Here is a 16,092-nt window from a genome sequence, read left to right as displayed (position 1 = left end):
TTTCCTTTTCAATACAACTATTAAAGATACAGGAGCCCTGTCCTCCTTTTCATGTGGTCACCCTAAAAATGCCTCTTAGTTACTGGAAGTAAGACTGGGTTCAGACAACACAATAACCTATGGTGGTTTAAATATTTGATGGTTGGTTATTTAACCCACCGTGGGTTATTGTGTTGTGTGGAGGAAGTTTTTTAAACCAACAGTTGATTATTCGGCTGAAATAAACAATGCAAACAACCAACACTGTGCAGAGTAGGCTATTTGAACCACCATTGGTTATCGTGTTGTGTGGAGGGCACTGTCGGTTATTTCATTGGCCATCATTAGTTATTTTGTCAGCCACAGGGTCACAAGGCAAGCGCAATCAAAACAGCAGCTGCCACTCTTGTCCAGCTGGCAGGATAGATTTTCAGCAGCAATGGCTGATGGGAGGACTGAGAGAAAGTGGGGGATGAGTGAGTCAACTCAGCATGGACTAATAGTCAACTCAACAGTGATCCTAATACACACCACAGTTGATTATCATCATGTTGTGTGGGGAGTACCCCCTAGATAAAGAACTGTCTGGGGCCAGATCTGCACTGATAGAACACATTAAAAGTGGCTTTAAAACGGTACAGAGTGTGTGTCCTTGGCCCCAGCAGTTGTCAATAGCATTATAAACCATTTTAAAGCAGTAGTGTAGATCCTGCCTAGTTGGTTATTATCCTACCGTTGACTATCGTGTCATCCGAATGCAGCCTAAGAGTTTAAGCTAAAGCATGCTTTTTTTTTGGCCTCGCCCTGTATTGTCTTTGGTCCATGCCTGCACTGGAATGAGGTCACCAAAAGCTTCTGTGAAACCGAATCCAGCCCTTAAGCTGGAAGAGGCTCAGCACCATCCATGTGCCAACACTGCTGCTGCAACATCCTATGTTTGACTCACATAGCCTTGCTCAACTCATACGTCCTTCTTGTTGACCTGGTCCTTGCTTATAATCTCATCACATTTCGAGCAAAAAAGGACTTGGCACACAATGGTCAAAATGCTGTCAAGCTATATTGGACGAGGAGGTGCAGGGAACACTGATCAAATTTGCAGATGACACAAAATTGGGTGGGACAGAAACAAACTTCAAAGTGATCTTGATAGGCTGGAGTGCTGGGCTGAAAACAACAGGATGAATTTTAATAGGGATAAATGCCAAGTTCTACATTTAGGAAATAGAAACCAAAGGCACAGTTACAGGACGGGGGATACTTGGCTCAGCAATACTACAAACGAGAAGAATCTTGGAATTGTTGTAGATCGCAAGCTGAATATGAGCCAACAGTATGATATGGCTGCAAGAAAGGCAAATGCTATTTGGGCTGCATTAATAGAAGTATAGCTTCCAAATCATGTGAGGTACTGGTTCCTCCCTATTCGGCCCTGGTTAGGCCTCATCTAGAGTATTGTGTCCAGTTCTGGGCTCCACAATTCAAGAAGGATGCAGACAAGCTGGAGCGTGTTCAGAAGAGGGCAACCAGGATGATCAGGGGTCTGGAAACAAAGCCCTATGAAGAGAGACTGAAATAACTGGGCATGTTTAGCCTGGAGAAGAGAAGATGGAGGGGAGACATGATAGCACTCTTCAAATACTTAAAAGGTTGTCACACAGAGGAGGGCCAGGAACTCTTCTCGATCCTCCCAGAGTGCAGGACACGGAATAACGGGCTCAAGTTAAAGGAAGCCAGATTCCAGCTGGACATCAGGAAAAACTTCCTGACTGTTAGAGCAGTACGACAATGGAATCAGTTACCTAGGGAGGTTGTGGGCTCCCCCCCCACTAGAGACCTTCAAGAGGCAGCTGGACAACCATCTGTCGGGGATGCTTTAGGGTGGATTACTGCATTTAGCAGGGGGTTGGACTCGATGGCCTTGTAGGCCCCTTCCAACTCTGCTATTCTATGATTCTATGATTCTGTTGTTGCTGGTTGAGCAATACCAACCCATGTTCATGTTCCTGGGGCAATTCATGTCAACTCAGGGCCACAAGGCACGAGGATATCGCTTTTCTGGAACAAGAATGACACCCCAATCTAACTGCTTGTGGGTTGGCAGAGCTGAATTTGGATTGTACCAAAGGTGAGTAGCCAAAAAGTGGTTTGGCTGAATGTGTTTCAAGGGCCTAGGCATTGCGCACATGCAGTTTGTGGATTACAGTGTCATCAGAGATGCCACTCCAGAGCTGGATTTGGAAATGAATGAGAAATGAGAAGTGAGCTTTTGAATCCCTTAATTCTTCTTCTCAGATTAGAAAGAAAAAGGAAAATACCTGCAAAAGTTACATCTCTCGTGGTCCCCAGCACAGTGTTACTCGGTCCATCAGGGCAATAGAGAAGATGGAAGGAAATTTGTGTGTGTGGGGGGGGACTCCTTTCTCTCCTTTTGATGTGCATCCCTGTTGCCCTTCCCACTGATTCAAGGAAAGGAAAAGGAGGTGCTTGTTTTGGGGGCTAGTGGGGATGACTTTGGTGATGGGGGAGAGTGACAGAGCAAGGTGGCTAATCGGAAAAAGTACCTGAGTTCTGATTTTGTTGTTGTTTTTACAAGAACAAAAGTAATTTCTGACTTGATACAAGGCATGCGTGGGACAACTCACTCATCTCTAACTGTCATGCGATTAAGTATAAACATTTTATGTCCTTGCCTTGATGGTTCCTGGTTGCTGCCGCCTTTAAAAAAACACCTGTGCTTTCTCTGCTGTGGGATGGCGGTGGCTAATCCCGCCACAGAGGGAGGACATGGGGTAGGACACGGGGTAAGCAGTTAACATACCTTCCTGCCATTGTGTGATGCATGAGGCTGGTTTGGTTTGGTTTCCTTACTAAGGACTGGAAAAAGTTCAGAGATGCTTCCTTCATCATCATAATTTCCTAGGGGAGTTCTGGAGCTAAAGTCTGGCCCATGTCCAGCCTCCATTTCCCCATCCTACCCCCAAAGATGCCTGGGTTAACTGGGGTAGGGGAGGATGCTTTGGTAGTGGTAATACTGCTTCTCTTCCCCTTCCCCGCACCCTTTCTCTCTGCCCAGTCTCTCTCTGAGCAGGTCCTGGCAGGAGTAGTGGATGTCGCCATGCGCCCTTCCCTTTCTCAGCCACACACTTCTCTCTCTGCCCCCCCCCCCCACCTTCTGCCTAGGTTTCCGGTGACCAATCAGGGGTCGCCTTCTGCCCAGAAATACCTCTGCATCTACGCTGGACTGAAGTTAGATGGTGGAAGAGATATGTAAGCCTTGCTCCAGCCTAAAAATTCGGGTTAAGTCCCATACTTTTAAAATGTGCAGGAAAGCCCTGCGGTTGCTTTGAGATGACTTCTGTGTCATAAAACTGATGCAGCACCACCCCACAGCCACCGCGGGGCTTTTAAAATGTATAGACTGTCCCCACATCCCCATTGTACTCTGAACAAACCTGCACCATCAGTGGTCACTCTGGACTGAGATATCTGGCTTTATCTACACTTGAATTGGCAATCCAAATTTGACTTTCTCTCATTTCACACTCCAGGCAGTTAATGGTTCAGCACTCCTTCACCAGCCTCTCTAATTGCAGGCTGAAAACACTTTCCAGTTTGTTAAAAAGAATTCAGTAAGTGTTTTGTTTTATTTTAAATCCATCTATTGAAAAAGCTTTAAACATGATTTTTAAACCAGCATCACTTGCGTACAAGGAGAGATGTTTTGTCTCTTTCTTGTAACTTTAAACTCAACACTGATATGCCTTTTCAAATGATGTACTAATTACCACCTCATCTCTGCCAAAAACATGTCCACAGTTAGTTTGGAGAACTGGGAATGTTAGGAGAAAAAGAGAAAAGAAAAAGAGCCTCCAGATTAGCAGCTTGTAAAATGCCTTTTAAAAAAAGAAAACTGTAAAATCTGAGGACTGAGTCCAGATAATGCCATATTGAAATCACAATGAAAGACATAGTAACTGTAAAGAACTTGGTAATTAAAGGACAGCCATAGAATTTATGAGTCATAATAATATTAAGTGTTTCTATTAATATGTGTATATACAGTAGCTCTCTAGAGATCCGTATGCTATCATTATGGAAAATAAGAGGGAGGGGAAACAGCAACCTTTTATAGTTACGACAGTGAAACTGTTTTTTTATTGCAAAATGTGTTTTTAATCTTTTGGAAAGTTTCCACCTAATCATGTTCAAGGTGTAACATGTGGAACATGCCAAATCAATTTCCAGATAATTTTTCTTAGGGCATCATTAGTAGGAAAGTAGCTCCGGCTCTATTTGGCAATCACAACTATTTCCATCATGGCTTTCTTGCCATTTACTCATGTATTATAATACCAGAAATTCCTCTAGACATCTTGGAAAATTCTGCTTGTTTTTGTTGTTGCCATTGTTGTTGTTATACAAGGTGTGTTAGGTGAGATATGAACACAAAATTCCCACCAATGGGCAGCAATAGTGGAGGCTATGCAGCCAACCGAACATTGTGTTCAAAAGCACGATCTATAAGGTAATGTCAACTGGAGGAAAGAGGGTGTGGAAGCAAATTTCCTGCCATTTATAACTAATTGGAAGGACTGTGTTTAAATTAAACTTTTCCTCCCTGCATTTAACGGTGGAAATTATTCTCATTACAGACTGCAGGCGTATCCTGATGCATCTAGACAAGCAGGTATTCACAACCTTGTTGGAGTGGAGGCGTGACGAGATGCAGACACTACACCCAGCTTGTCATGCCTTTGCGCACAGCTTCATACTTGCAATGAATGAGAGTCTATAGAGGCAGCGTCTCACATGATGAATGGGGAACCAGATAACCAAGTCAATTTGGAACCATTAGAATGGGACATTTAAGTTACATTAGTCGCTTTGGCATAAAACAGTCACAACACTAGAACCACAATTTTGGAACAGGTTACTGAGCCAGTGTGTGACCGAAAGACTAGCTTTGTGAACTGGGGTCTTTGATATGGAAGGAGGTCTCAACACATGCAGATAGTGGCACACTGTCCATTTGGAATGCAGCCATGTGGAGCTTAGTTCCATAGAATCATAGCATCATAGAATAGTAGAGTTGGAAGGGGCCTATAAGGCCATCGAGTCCAACCCCCTGCACAGTGCAGGAATCCACCCTAAAGCATACCTGACAGATGGTTGTCCAGCTGCCTCTTTTTCATTCATTGTTATTTATTACGGTCACAGACCAGCAAAACAGCTGCCTCTTGAATGCCTCTAGTGTGGGAGAGGTAACTGGTAACTCCCTAGGTAACTGGTTCCATTGTCGTACTGCTCTAACAGTCAGGATGTTTTTCCTGATGTCCAGCCAGAATCTGGCTTCCTGTAACTTGAGCCCATTATTCCGTGTCTTGCAGTCTGGGATGATCGAGAAGAGATCCTGGCATCCACTTGTGTACTTGTGGCAATTTTATAACAACTGCTTTCCCCCCACCAAAGGTTGGAGTGAAATGTCTAATGAATGTTTCCAGGATGGCATGGTGAACACTTTCTGACCACATGGAGCTCTTTCCCCATTGTTGCGTTTCAAGTGGCTTGCCACCAGAACACTGATTGCATATGCGAAAGGAGTTTTAGCTGCAGAAAACTCCCAATTTCCCCAAACAGAGTGCACAAAACATTTGTCGGCCATATGGTAGAAGATGGCTGCTAACATAGTGTAACCCACTTCTTTAGTGCACATCTGTTCCTAGGAGGTAGAGAAAGAAAAATAATTTCCCTTCTCTTTTTGCTGGAAATATTAAGACCCGACAATGATAATATTCTGGCTAAACACATACATTCTGTGCACCTCTCCTGGTGGACCCATGTGTTCACAGCTCAGATTTTTTTTCTTTGAAAACCCCATAGAATGTGATTCTGTGGCAACAGATTGGTTTCCACAAGGCTTGGGCCCTTTCTACACTTCCAGAAAAATAGAGGGATCGTCCCTGCCTGCTCCTGGGATCCCCTGTGTAGCAGTTGGATGCACAGGAACGATCCCAGGACGATCCTGGGACAACCCCGGGATATAGGGCTGGTGTAGACATACCCTTAGATTCCATCTCCATTCCCGTAGTTTCAACCCACTGCTTCCAGCCCTGCCTTTGGTGGATAGAGAAAATATGAACAATCAATCTCTCTCTTATCAGATCCTTCTTTAAAAAATGTGGAAGCTGTCGTCACAGCCCTCCATTCACTATGAAGTTCTAGCTGTATTTATTTATTTATTTATTTATTTATTACATTTTTATACCGCCCAATAGCCGAAGCTCTCTGGGCGGTTCACAAAAATTAAAATCATCATAAAACAACCAACAAGTTAAAAATACAAATACAAAATACAATATAAAAAGCACAACCAGGATAAAACCACGCAGCAAAATTGATATAAGGTTAAAATACAGAGTTAAAACAGTATAATTTAAATTTAAGTTAAAATTAAGTGTTAAAATACTGAGTGAATAAAAAGGTCTTCAGCTGGTGACGAAAGGAGTACAGTGTAGGCGCCAGGCGGACCTAGCTGTATGTATTTGGAACTCCTAAACGTATATATTAGGATTTTCTTCCTGGGCCAGATCACCAAGCAGGATAGAGCACTAAGAAGATGGTATATAAAAGCAGCATATAAGCCATACTACTGCTTTGTAGTGGTATTGAAGTGCACTGACAACTGTTGGGGCCCATGACAGATACCGCTTTCATACCGCTTTCATAGTGCTATATCCTGTTTGGTGTAGATCTGGCTCTAGTACCTATGGTTAGAAGCAGGCTATTACAGTGCGATCCTATGCATGTCTACTCAGAGGTGAGTTCCATTGGGTTCAATGGGGCTTACTCCTGGAGAAGTGGCTGTAAAGCTGCAACCCTAAACACACTTACCTGGAACTAAGACCTACTCACCTCAGTGGGATTTAGTTCTGGGTAAACATGCATAGGATTGGAGGTAAGTTCAATTTACTTGGAGGTAAGTTCAGTGGGATGTACCCTCTATTAAGGGTGTTTAGGCTTGCAGCCTTATGGTTCAGCTCCTCTTGAGGAAGGTCCCTCTGCCTGACTTTGGGATCTCCCTCCCTCCGCATCACAATTCACTCCAATCACTGGGATCTCTGTGTAGCATTTATAGGGGTCTGGAGGGGCTGCTGTTCATCCAGTTTAAATCTAGCTCCAACACTTAATCTACTTTCTCTAGGCTCACCATACTCTTGCCCCTCAATCTTCCCTCATATAATTTCTTTAAAATTCCCCAATATGCTTCCCTGAAATACTTTCAAAAACCTTCTTAAATTGTGGTACCCAGAACGGTATGCCTACTCCAGAGTAGATCTCTCAGGTACCAAGCAAAGAATTGCTGCTATTTCTTGCATCTCCTGATTGACCCATTTTCCTTATTCAGTATAAACATTACATATTTCATTCAATATGTGTAAAATTAAAACATATTCAAACATTTCTTCTTTCTTTCTTTTTTTCTTTTTAGCCTGGAATGCCGTCATTTCTCCATTTTACATTAGATTTACTTCACAATAGTTGCACCTACATTTACATAATTCTTCAAAAGTATACTCTATAGAAAAGGGAGTCAGTGAATATATATTCTCTTCCTAACACTTTTACTCATTTTTTGGGGGGGCTATCTGACCATCCACAATGAGGAGAAGTAAATTTATGGGAGCCCGGCAAGTGTTCCCTTATATTATTGGAAATGACAGTGAAATATGACTGCAGTGTAAAGTATTATTAAGAATTATTTTATGTTTGTGCTGTCTCTTCTGAAATGCTGAAATGTAACAGTGGAATAAATATTGTTTGGGGCAGGAGTGTTGAGCTTCTTTCAGCCTGAAGGCCAAATTCAATTTTGGGGCAGCATTGCAGGTGTGGAGGCAGGGCCCAAAATGCCAAAAATACCTGCATGCTTTAGCTTAAAGCTCCATCTGCCAGTAGCTAAGCCTTAGGAGAGGCAATTCAACCTTTTAGAATGGGTGAAGAACCGCGCCCATCAAAGCCAGGAAACCATTAAATGATTGGTGGTTGGGGAAAATGGGGCGGAGCTTGGGGAAGGGAGTGTGGCCTTCTGGGGAACTCAGGAAGGCTGAATTGAGAGCCTTGGATGGCCAGATTGGGCCCTGAGATGCTGCATGCCATGCTGTTGTTGTTGATGTTGTTGTTTCTCCTGTAAAATTCACAGAAATAATTCTTCTGTAACCAATTAGGCTAATGTTTTAGTATCTGTCAGCTCCAAGGCTTAATAGCTACAATTACTACCTTATAAATTACAGATATTATGGGAAATGGTTGTTATCTTCTATGCCGAAACTCTGGGCCATTTGCAGATTATACAGCGTTCCCTTCCATTTTTAGAACTATTCACAATCCAAACAGGATATAAGTGAATAAATAAGATATTTTCTCACCAGCTTTAATCAGAACTTTAATAAAGCAATGAAATGTATATCCTTGAAATGTTGTTTTGTGAACTGAGTATGTAATATACTTAGAAATAACAATTTCAGCCCTTTATGAGGCATAAATGTTATAAAAATGAGGCTTGCGGTGAAAGCCTGTTGAAACAAATTTAACCATCACATCCAGTACAAGAAGTCTACAAAGACAGAAAACACATCTTTGCAACTGTTGACTATTCAGGCTGAGAGAATAGGGGTTGGCTTTTTAGAACACATTGCAGGGTTGGCTTTCAAGAACACATTTTCTTTGCTCTTAAATAGTTTTTGTCCTGGGGCCCGTCTACACTTGTCTAGATGAAACGTAACAAGTTGGCAGAGATGACGTCAGCAGTCACGTGATGCTGCTGCTGTTACGTTTCTTCTGACTTTTAAAACCGTTCCACTTTCTGTTAAAATCGTTTTAAAACTAACAATGTGCCCCAACCTTTCGTTGTTTTCAATGCCATCTTTCAAAGTCATATCTCGTGACCATGGTCTTTGCTTCCTGATTAGGACAAGTGAGGGCTTTTCTAGACGAGGGGAGGGAGAGCTGGCACAACGCAATGAGGGGGAGGGGGAGGGGGGGGAGGGCGGTGAAAGAGGGGACAGAGGCTTAATTTTTTTTAAAAACTGCTTATCTTTCGGGGCGCACGTGGCCCCTTTAAGACGCTACAGGGCTTCCCTCGTCCCTACACGTCGTCCTGCCTCCCTGCCGGCTTATCCCGGCAGGTCTAGCTCAGAGTCACCGGAAGAAGGAGGTTTACTTCAGAGCCGGTATGAGCATAATGAAGAACGTTCTAAAGAAGAGTGTGCCGGGGTAAAACGATAGAAGAAAAGGTATTTCGATTGACTGGGCTCAAGTTGCATTTTGTAACGTAGCAAGGGAGGACGCAACAATGCACTTAAACAACGGTGTAATGAATAGTGTAGATCCTGCCCTGTTGAAATGAATGGGAATCGACAGGTTGTAACCTGAAAAATATCACCCTTGTGTTTTTCGGTCAGGGAATTCCTAAACCCCTTGAATTTTATTGAATGCACTCTTCCCTCACCAATGATGACTAGTCACATGCAATGTTATTTTTAAAATCCATTTAGTTACTCATTGGGAATTTGAGACTAAACTGAAATATGAATACATACTTAAACTACAAACTTCAGAGGTGGAATGGGGTGGGGGGCTGAATTGCCCCCACCAGGCCCTCTATGGGTCAGATGACATCCATGTGGCCACACCCATGACACTAGCATCCTTCCTCACCTGTTTTGGTTTTCTCCATGTTTCTCTTAGCACAGAGAAAGGGACTTGGTCAGGGTTGGGAGGAGCAGCTGCCCATCTTAGCCAATGAGAGGTGCACCAGGGAAGACTTGGGCGGCCATGGCCAAGAGCAACCATGTCTCCCCACTGTCTGCATCTCTACTGTTACCTCAGATCCGAAATTGGAAATGGCAGCAGGGATTCCTCCCAAGGTGGGGAAAATTCCAACTGGGTCACTGTGGGCTGGATATGGAACCTACTCAGGCAGGATTGTTCCCGTGGGTCAAAGGTTCTACATGCCTGAACTAGAATGTAGTTTTGCCCAGTGTCTAAGAGACAATAGTGATGATAATGATGACCAGGCATGGAAAGTGACTGAAGATGAACTCATTGCATTGAAGAAGGTTAATAACAGCATGATGCATTTACACTGAAAAACCAAGAAGTGTCTTGCTGTTGCTACCTTTAATCTGTATGATGATAATTAATGGTAGGCTGAGCACCACCACCATCACCATTTGCCAGCCCGTTTGGAGGTTACAAATTGTGGGTATGTAGTAAATTTATCAATTTTTAAAAGGGTGAAATACTCGAACAGGTTCAAAGGCAGTTCACCAGCAGCAGTGGCACTGGTCCCTTTTTGTACTTTACAATAATGTTATGGATGTTGTCTTCTAGTACCATTTTATTTTCCCCACAATGCCCTGGAAGTAGTGCTACCCCTAGACACTAGGGGATAGGGGGGAAAAGGCTCCCCCTTGAGGAATTCTGGGGAAAACAAAATGGAAGTTGGTCCATTGGCAGAGGAGCAACCCCCTGCGGCAGCCACAAAAAAACAACAATGAAAAGGACGGACCGCTACTATTGCTACTGGTGAGCCATCTGACTTTGTCAGAGATTTGAGACTCCCCATTAGCAAAATAGCCCCATTTCTGAATTTCACTAGTTCCCCAAAAATTCAAGGTGAAAGTTCTCTACTGAAAACTTTGAGCTCAGCTCAAAAAAAAAAGTTAACTTTAATAAAATGCTCATGAAACAAACCAATTTGACTGCCATGCTGCATCCCCTGAACCACATGTGCTCATGGCAAGGGGCCTGTTAATCCTCAACCCTTGCTCCATCTGCTGTAGTGAGCAGAACTCTACTTGTACCACTGAGCAGGCAAATAAGTGCAAAAAGACCGTGAGCCAATGGAGGCTGGCGACTCTGAAGTCAGCGGGGCAGTGAATCTAATCTGGGTTTCATTCAGAACCAGTCAGAACTCCAAAGGAGCCAAGCAAGGTGCACATCTTGGATCGCTCCTTTAGAGTTCTGACTGGTTCTGAATGAAACCCAGAGTGGATCCACTGCCTACCAACATTGGAGCCACCAGCCTCTCTACTGCTATGAACCAGCAGAGGGGGTACCACTGCGCAGGAGAAGGGGAAGCTGTCTTTTACCCCCAAGTAAGCATAAAGTACAGGGGAAATCCCTGAGTTGGGATCCCAGTCTCACCATAAACTGCAAATGTTTCAGAATGTTGCTCTGTGATACAGAAACTTATTTTGGCTCAATAAGGCTGCCTTAGTTTGGAATAATTTAATTCGCATGAGAGGTGTTGTTCTAAATACTCTGGTTTTATACTGTATTTCATATGTTCTGTGAACCACTAAGAGCTTCCTTCCCCAACCTGGTGCCCCCCAGATGTGAACTCCTACAATACCCCAGCCAGTTTTGGATTGTAGTCCAACACATCTGAAGGGCACTAGTTTTGGGGAAAGAGTTTAGGATATCAAGAGGTTTAAAAGCAGCATAAAATGTATGTATGTATGAATCAACCAATAGGTTTCCCTGTTATTTTTTAGATACAATATGTTCTTATTTAGGTGTCCATTTATTTAAAATAAATAAAAGGTGCCCACCTTTTCCCATATGGTTCAATAATATAATATAACACTGAAATAGCATTCACATCCTAATTACTTCAGTACTTTCCACTTTTGTTACTACTTACAGTTAGTAAAATCCACCATTGTGGATTTTACTGTGAAAGGGATTTCTTCAATGTTAAGAAGGGCCAGTTCTAAGGAAGAATATCGACTCAAGTTTCCAAAGAAATCAACATATTCCCCAAGTCCCTGGACTAGATGCCGGCATGAACCATTACATAAATTAATTGGCCTAATTCTCCTCTGGACTTTAGGCAAACGATATAACAGAGATACACAAAGAGCCACTTAAATCCCTAGTTTATCTGCACTTCCTATTTATACTACTAAATGTTTAAAACAACACTAGCTCATACATTTGCTTTTTCTTGCAAATTCTTTTGGCAGCAATTCCTACCGGCTGCACTTTTCAAGGGTGTCGTTGGGCCTCCTCTCAAATAAATAAGGGTTGTGGAATCACCCCCCCTTCTGAAAACTGCAGCTACAAAGTAGTTTGGACCCATTAAATGCAGATGGCCCACAGGGGATTTAATCATAAGGGAGAGAACACACATCATGCTGAAATATAGAGCTGTTTTCTATCACTTGTTACCACTTGACTGTCTGTCTCAGGAAAGTGAATTCAATATATCTCCCTGGCCATCAGTTGCCCTTTGGGTTACTCCTTTTCCCTCTGATGTAGCTGGGTTCTCTTATAGGATGTACAGAGATGAATGAGCTCTTACAACACGTAGAAGTGAAAGAAAACATTTCTTTCTGCACCAGAACAGATGAGATTCATCATTAAGAGAATGGATTTGACCTTGTCAAGTGGACCAAAGCAATTTATAAACAAACTCCTTTGGGGGAGGCTACTTTCAACCATGCAGCATGCTGGCAGGGTTTTAGCTAAGCCTGTGGCTACCTTACACACTTAGTCATACTTTGAGTAGAACCACTGAAATCCATGGGGGTGTCAGTTAATGATTAACTGATGTCTCATTGATTTCAATGGGTCTACTTTAAGTACGACTAAGCCCGGATGCAATCCAATAACTCTACAAACAACAGCGTTTCTGGAATATATGACTCTCAATGGCACTCGTCACTGCATCTCTGGAGAGAATTTCAGGATGAGAATCTTAAAGTAATTTTGAAAGGTTGTGGAGGAGGACATTTCAGGAATACTGTGGTATGTAGGATGTGGAAGAAATCCCAATGCTAGTGCCACAGCACAGGGGTTGTTTTCAAGCTGGTGCTGAGACTTTTCTGCTACATTTTTCCATTAGGGTTGCCATAGTTCTTTGTCTAGCTGTCCTTCTGTTCCTTTAACACTCTGTGGCACAAATTGTAAAGGTGAAGAATTCTCCCATCACTGCATCTCCATGCCAAGAAATAACATCAGTTGTTGGATTTCTGCCTGACGTAGGAGCTCTGCTAGAAAAATGATCTCTCTTTAAGGGCTGCTGTTCCAGATAAAGCTGGGGACTACTTTAACTTTAAAATATGCCATCAGTCATATTAGCTCAACATCCCAAAGGGCCAAGCATGGGCAACCTGTGGCCCTCCAGATGTTTTGGCCTACAACTCTCACGACCTTCACCCATCATAATCAATGGTGAGGGATCATGAGAGTTGCAGCACAAAACATCTGGAGGGCTGCAAGTTGTCCAATCCTGCCATAGACCAACTTCTGCAGCTATTTTTCATTGATTCAACACTTCTGATTTGCTAATTGCTTGATGGTCTGCATTATGTTTCTCTTAATAACAATGAGCTCAGGTTATTTTATAGATGGCCCAAGACTATGCAATGGATTTATAGCAGAGCTTGAATTCACATCTCTGTAAACTTTACTCCCTACTCACCAGATGAAAACCTAATCCATGGAAGAACATTAAATCACAATGAAATTCCTAGAAGGGTTAACATGGTATTTCTAACTACCATGTGAATAACTAGAAGTTGGATGGTACATGGATAAAGGAATGTAAGCTACAGTTATCCCATGAGAATGTTTCATATGCACTGATTGCTATCTTGAAAGGACTCATCAAAGACGGTGGGAGGAAAAAGAGGTGACCTCCATTCCCTGCCACTGGTATGTTGCAAGTAAACAGCCCACTCTAATATCTAAACTTCAAAAAAATCCTGATTACAGTAGACCATCTGTAAAATTTGTAGGAAAGATAGAATCTGAACTCTGCTGTGTGACCACAAAATGAGATTATTGACTCCCCATCATCAATTAGGACTGGAGCACCACCAAAAGAGAATTTCCCAAGCAGTTATATGGGACCACACTGCAACTGTTCATAGCTCCTTAGCAGATTTATGGTTTAATTCATTAATGGGTCAGATTGTCAAGTGCTGTCAAGAAGAATGGGGAAAGATTTCTGCTGGTGACTCTTTATTGCTCTTACTGTGAGTCATGCATTTCCAAGCATAGCTAAGCTATGCTAAGGCAAAATATTCAGATTTCAGCATTTCTTTCCTAAGAGTTGCCTGGATCAGAGATCAAGGATCTGTCTAAGACCAGCTATAGGCCTGTTCAGACAGTATGCTAAGCCATGGTTAGGCCACTTACCCTTTTGCAGCAAGTGGTTACTGGATGTGTTTAAACCATGGTTATGTGGTTAGGAGTGGTTCACATGACATGCTAAACCATAATGTTTAGCTCAAAATGCTAAATCACCATGGTTTGGCATATTGTCTGAACAGGGCCAAAATGTTTCCAACCGAAGCTAACTACAGTAGATCGCCATGGAAGTTGCAACCAAGGCAGATCTACCCTACTGCTTTATAATGGTTTATAAAGGTATTGACAACTGTTGGAACCCAAGACACACTCTATATCCCATTTTCAAAATGCTTTCATATATCCTGCTTGCTTGTAGATCTGGCCCAAGACTGGATGACAATGGCCATCCACTGTTGTCATTGTCTAGCATCTGGCATGCAGGTACATACTGCTTCTGGGCATAAAAGATTTTGGCTATGATGCTTAATAACTGGTGTTCAATAAAACCTTTTATAATATGGTTGATTCCTCTTTTAAAGCCACCTAGGAGTCACTACTACATCTTTGTAGGATCATAGAATTGGAAGGATTCATCATTGTCTCTAGTTCCACCTGCTTCTCAGTGCAGGCTCTACAATGCAGGATGCAACTACTGCATTCCTGATGGAAGGCCATCCAGTCTCTTCAAAGAAGACTCCACCACCTTCCAAGGCAGCCTCTTCCTCTGATGAACATCATGACTTTCCTCCTGATATTTAGCCAAAGTTGGCTTCCCTGTAATTTGCACCCATTGGTTCTAGTCCTGCCCTGTGGAGCAAAAGAGAAAACATCTGTTCAATCTTCTGCATGGCAACCCTACAAATATTTGAAGACCACTATTATGTCTCCCCTTAAAATCTCTTCTCCAGGCTCAGCATACTCCGCTCTTTCAACATTTCCTCACAGGACTTGTTTTCCAAACCACTCATCATCCTGGTCACCCTTCTCTCGACCTACTCTGGTTTATCAATGTCCTTCTCAAAATGTAGCACCTAGAACTGGACACCAGTTCTCCAGATGTGGGCTGACCAGCACAGAATCCAATCTTAATCCTATTTAGAGTGGGACCATTGCAATGAATGGGACATAAGTTAGTTGCAACTAACTTAAATCCCATTCATTTCAATGGATCTGCTCTACATAAGACTAATATTGGATGCTATCCTATGCTATGTTAATGCAGCCTGAGAGCATACTAGCATTTTTTAGCATCCACATGGCTGTCATGTTCAGTTGGTGGACCTCTTGGGCAGCAGTAATTGAGCTCAGCACAGGGGAATAGCAATGGTGGTGGTATGAGGCAAATGTCCTTTACGGATCTATTCTTTAAAAAATACAATACGCCTGCAATCCTGATTTCTGGTTAAACATGCACAAGAAGAGACCGTAGGTATGCTGTAAAAATCCACCTGGACAACCAAGGCTGATGCAACACATAGATATCTGCCTTTGTTTCGGTAAGGTGTCCTGATTAATAATAATCTGAGGAACTCTAGATTTCAAAGTAACTACCAAATCATCATTGTGGTAGTTGTTTAAGGTGTTTGCCAACAAGAGCCAGGGTGGTGTAGTGGTTAGATGTTGGACTGGGACTCAGATGATCCTGGTTCTAGTTCCCACTTGACCATAGAAGCTCACTGGGTGACTCTGGGCCAGTTACAGACTATCAGTCCAACCTACTTCACAGGACTGTTGTTGTGAGGATGAAATGTAGAGGATTATGTATGCTGCCTTGGGTTCCTTGGAGGAAGAAAGGCGGGATATAAATGTAATAAAATAAATAAATAAAATTAATATCTTGCCAAAACATCTCTCCTGTCCTTGCTGACCCATGGCTTTGAGGTAGTTTGAGGCTGCTGGCTTGACTTTGAACTTGCACAGGTGAAAGAACACAAACAGGAGAATCTTTTATGTGCACAACTAAGAAATAAA

The sequence above is a fragment of the Elgaria multicarinata genome, chromosome 9 (genome assembly GCF_023053635.1).
Source record: "Elgaria multicarinata webbii isolate HBS135686 ecotype San Diego chromosome 9, rElgMul1.1.pri, whole genome shotgun sequence".
NCBI classification, from domain to species: Eukaryota; Metazoa; Chordata; class Lepidosauria; order Squamata; family Anguidae; genus Elgaria; species Elgaria multicarinata.
The sequence above is the reverse complement of the archived record's forward strand: the minus strand, read 5'-3'. Positions refer to the sequence as shown.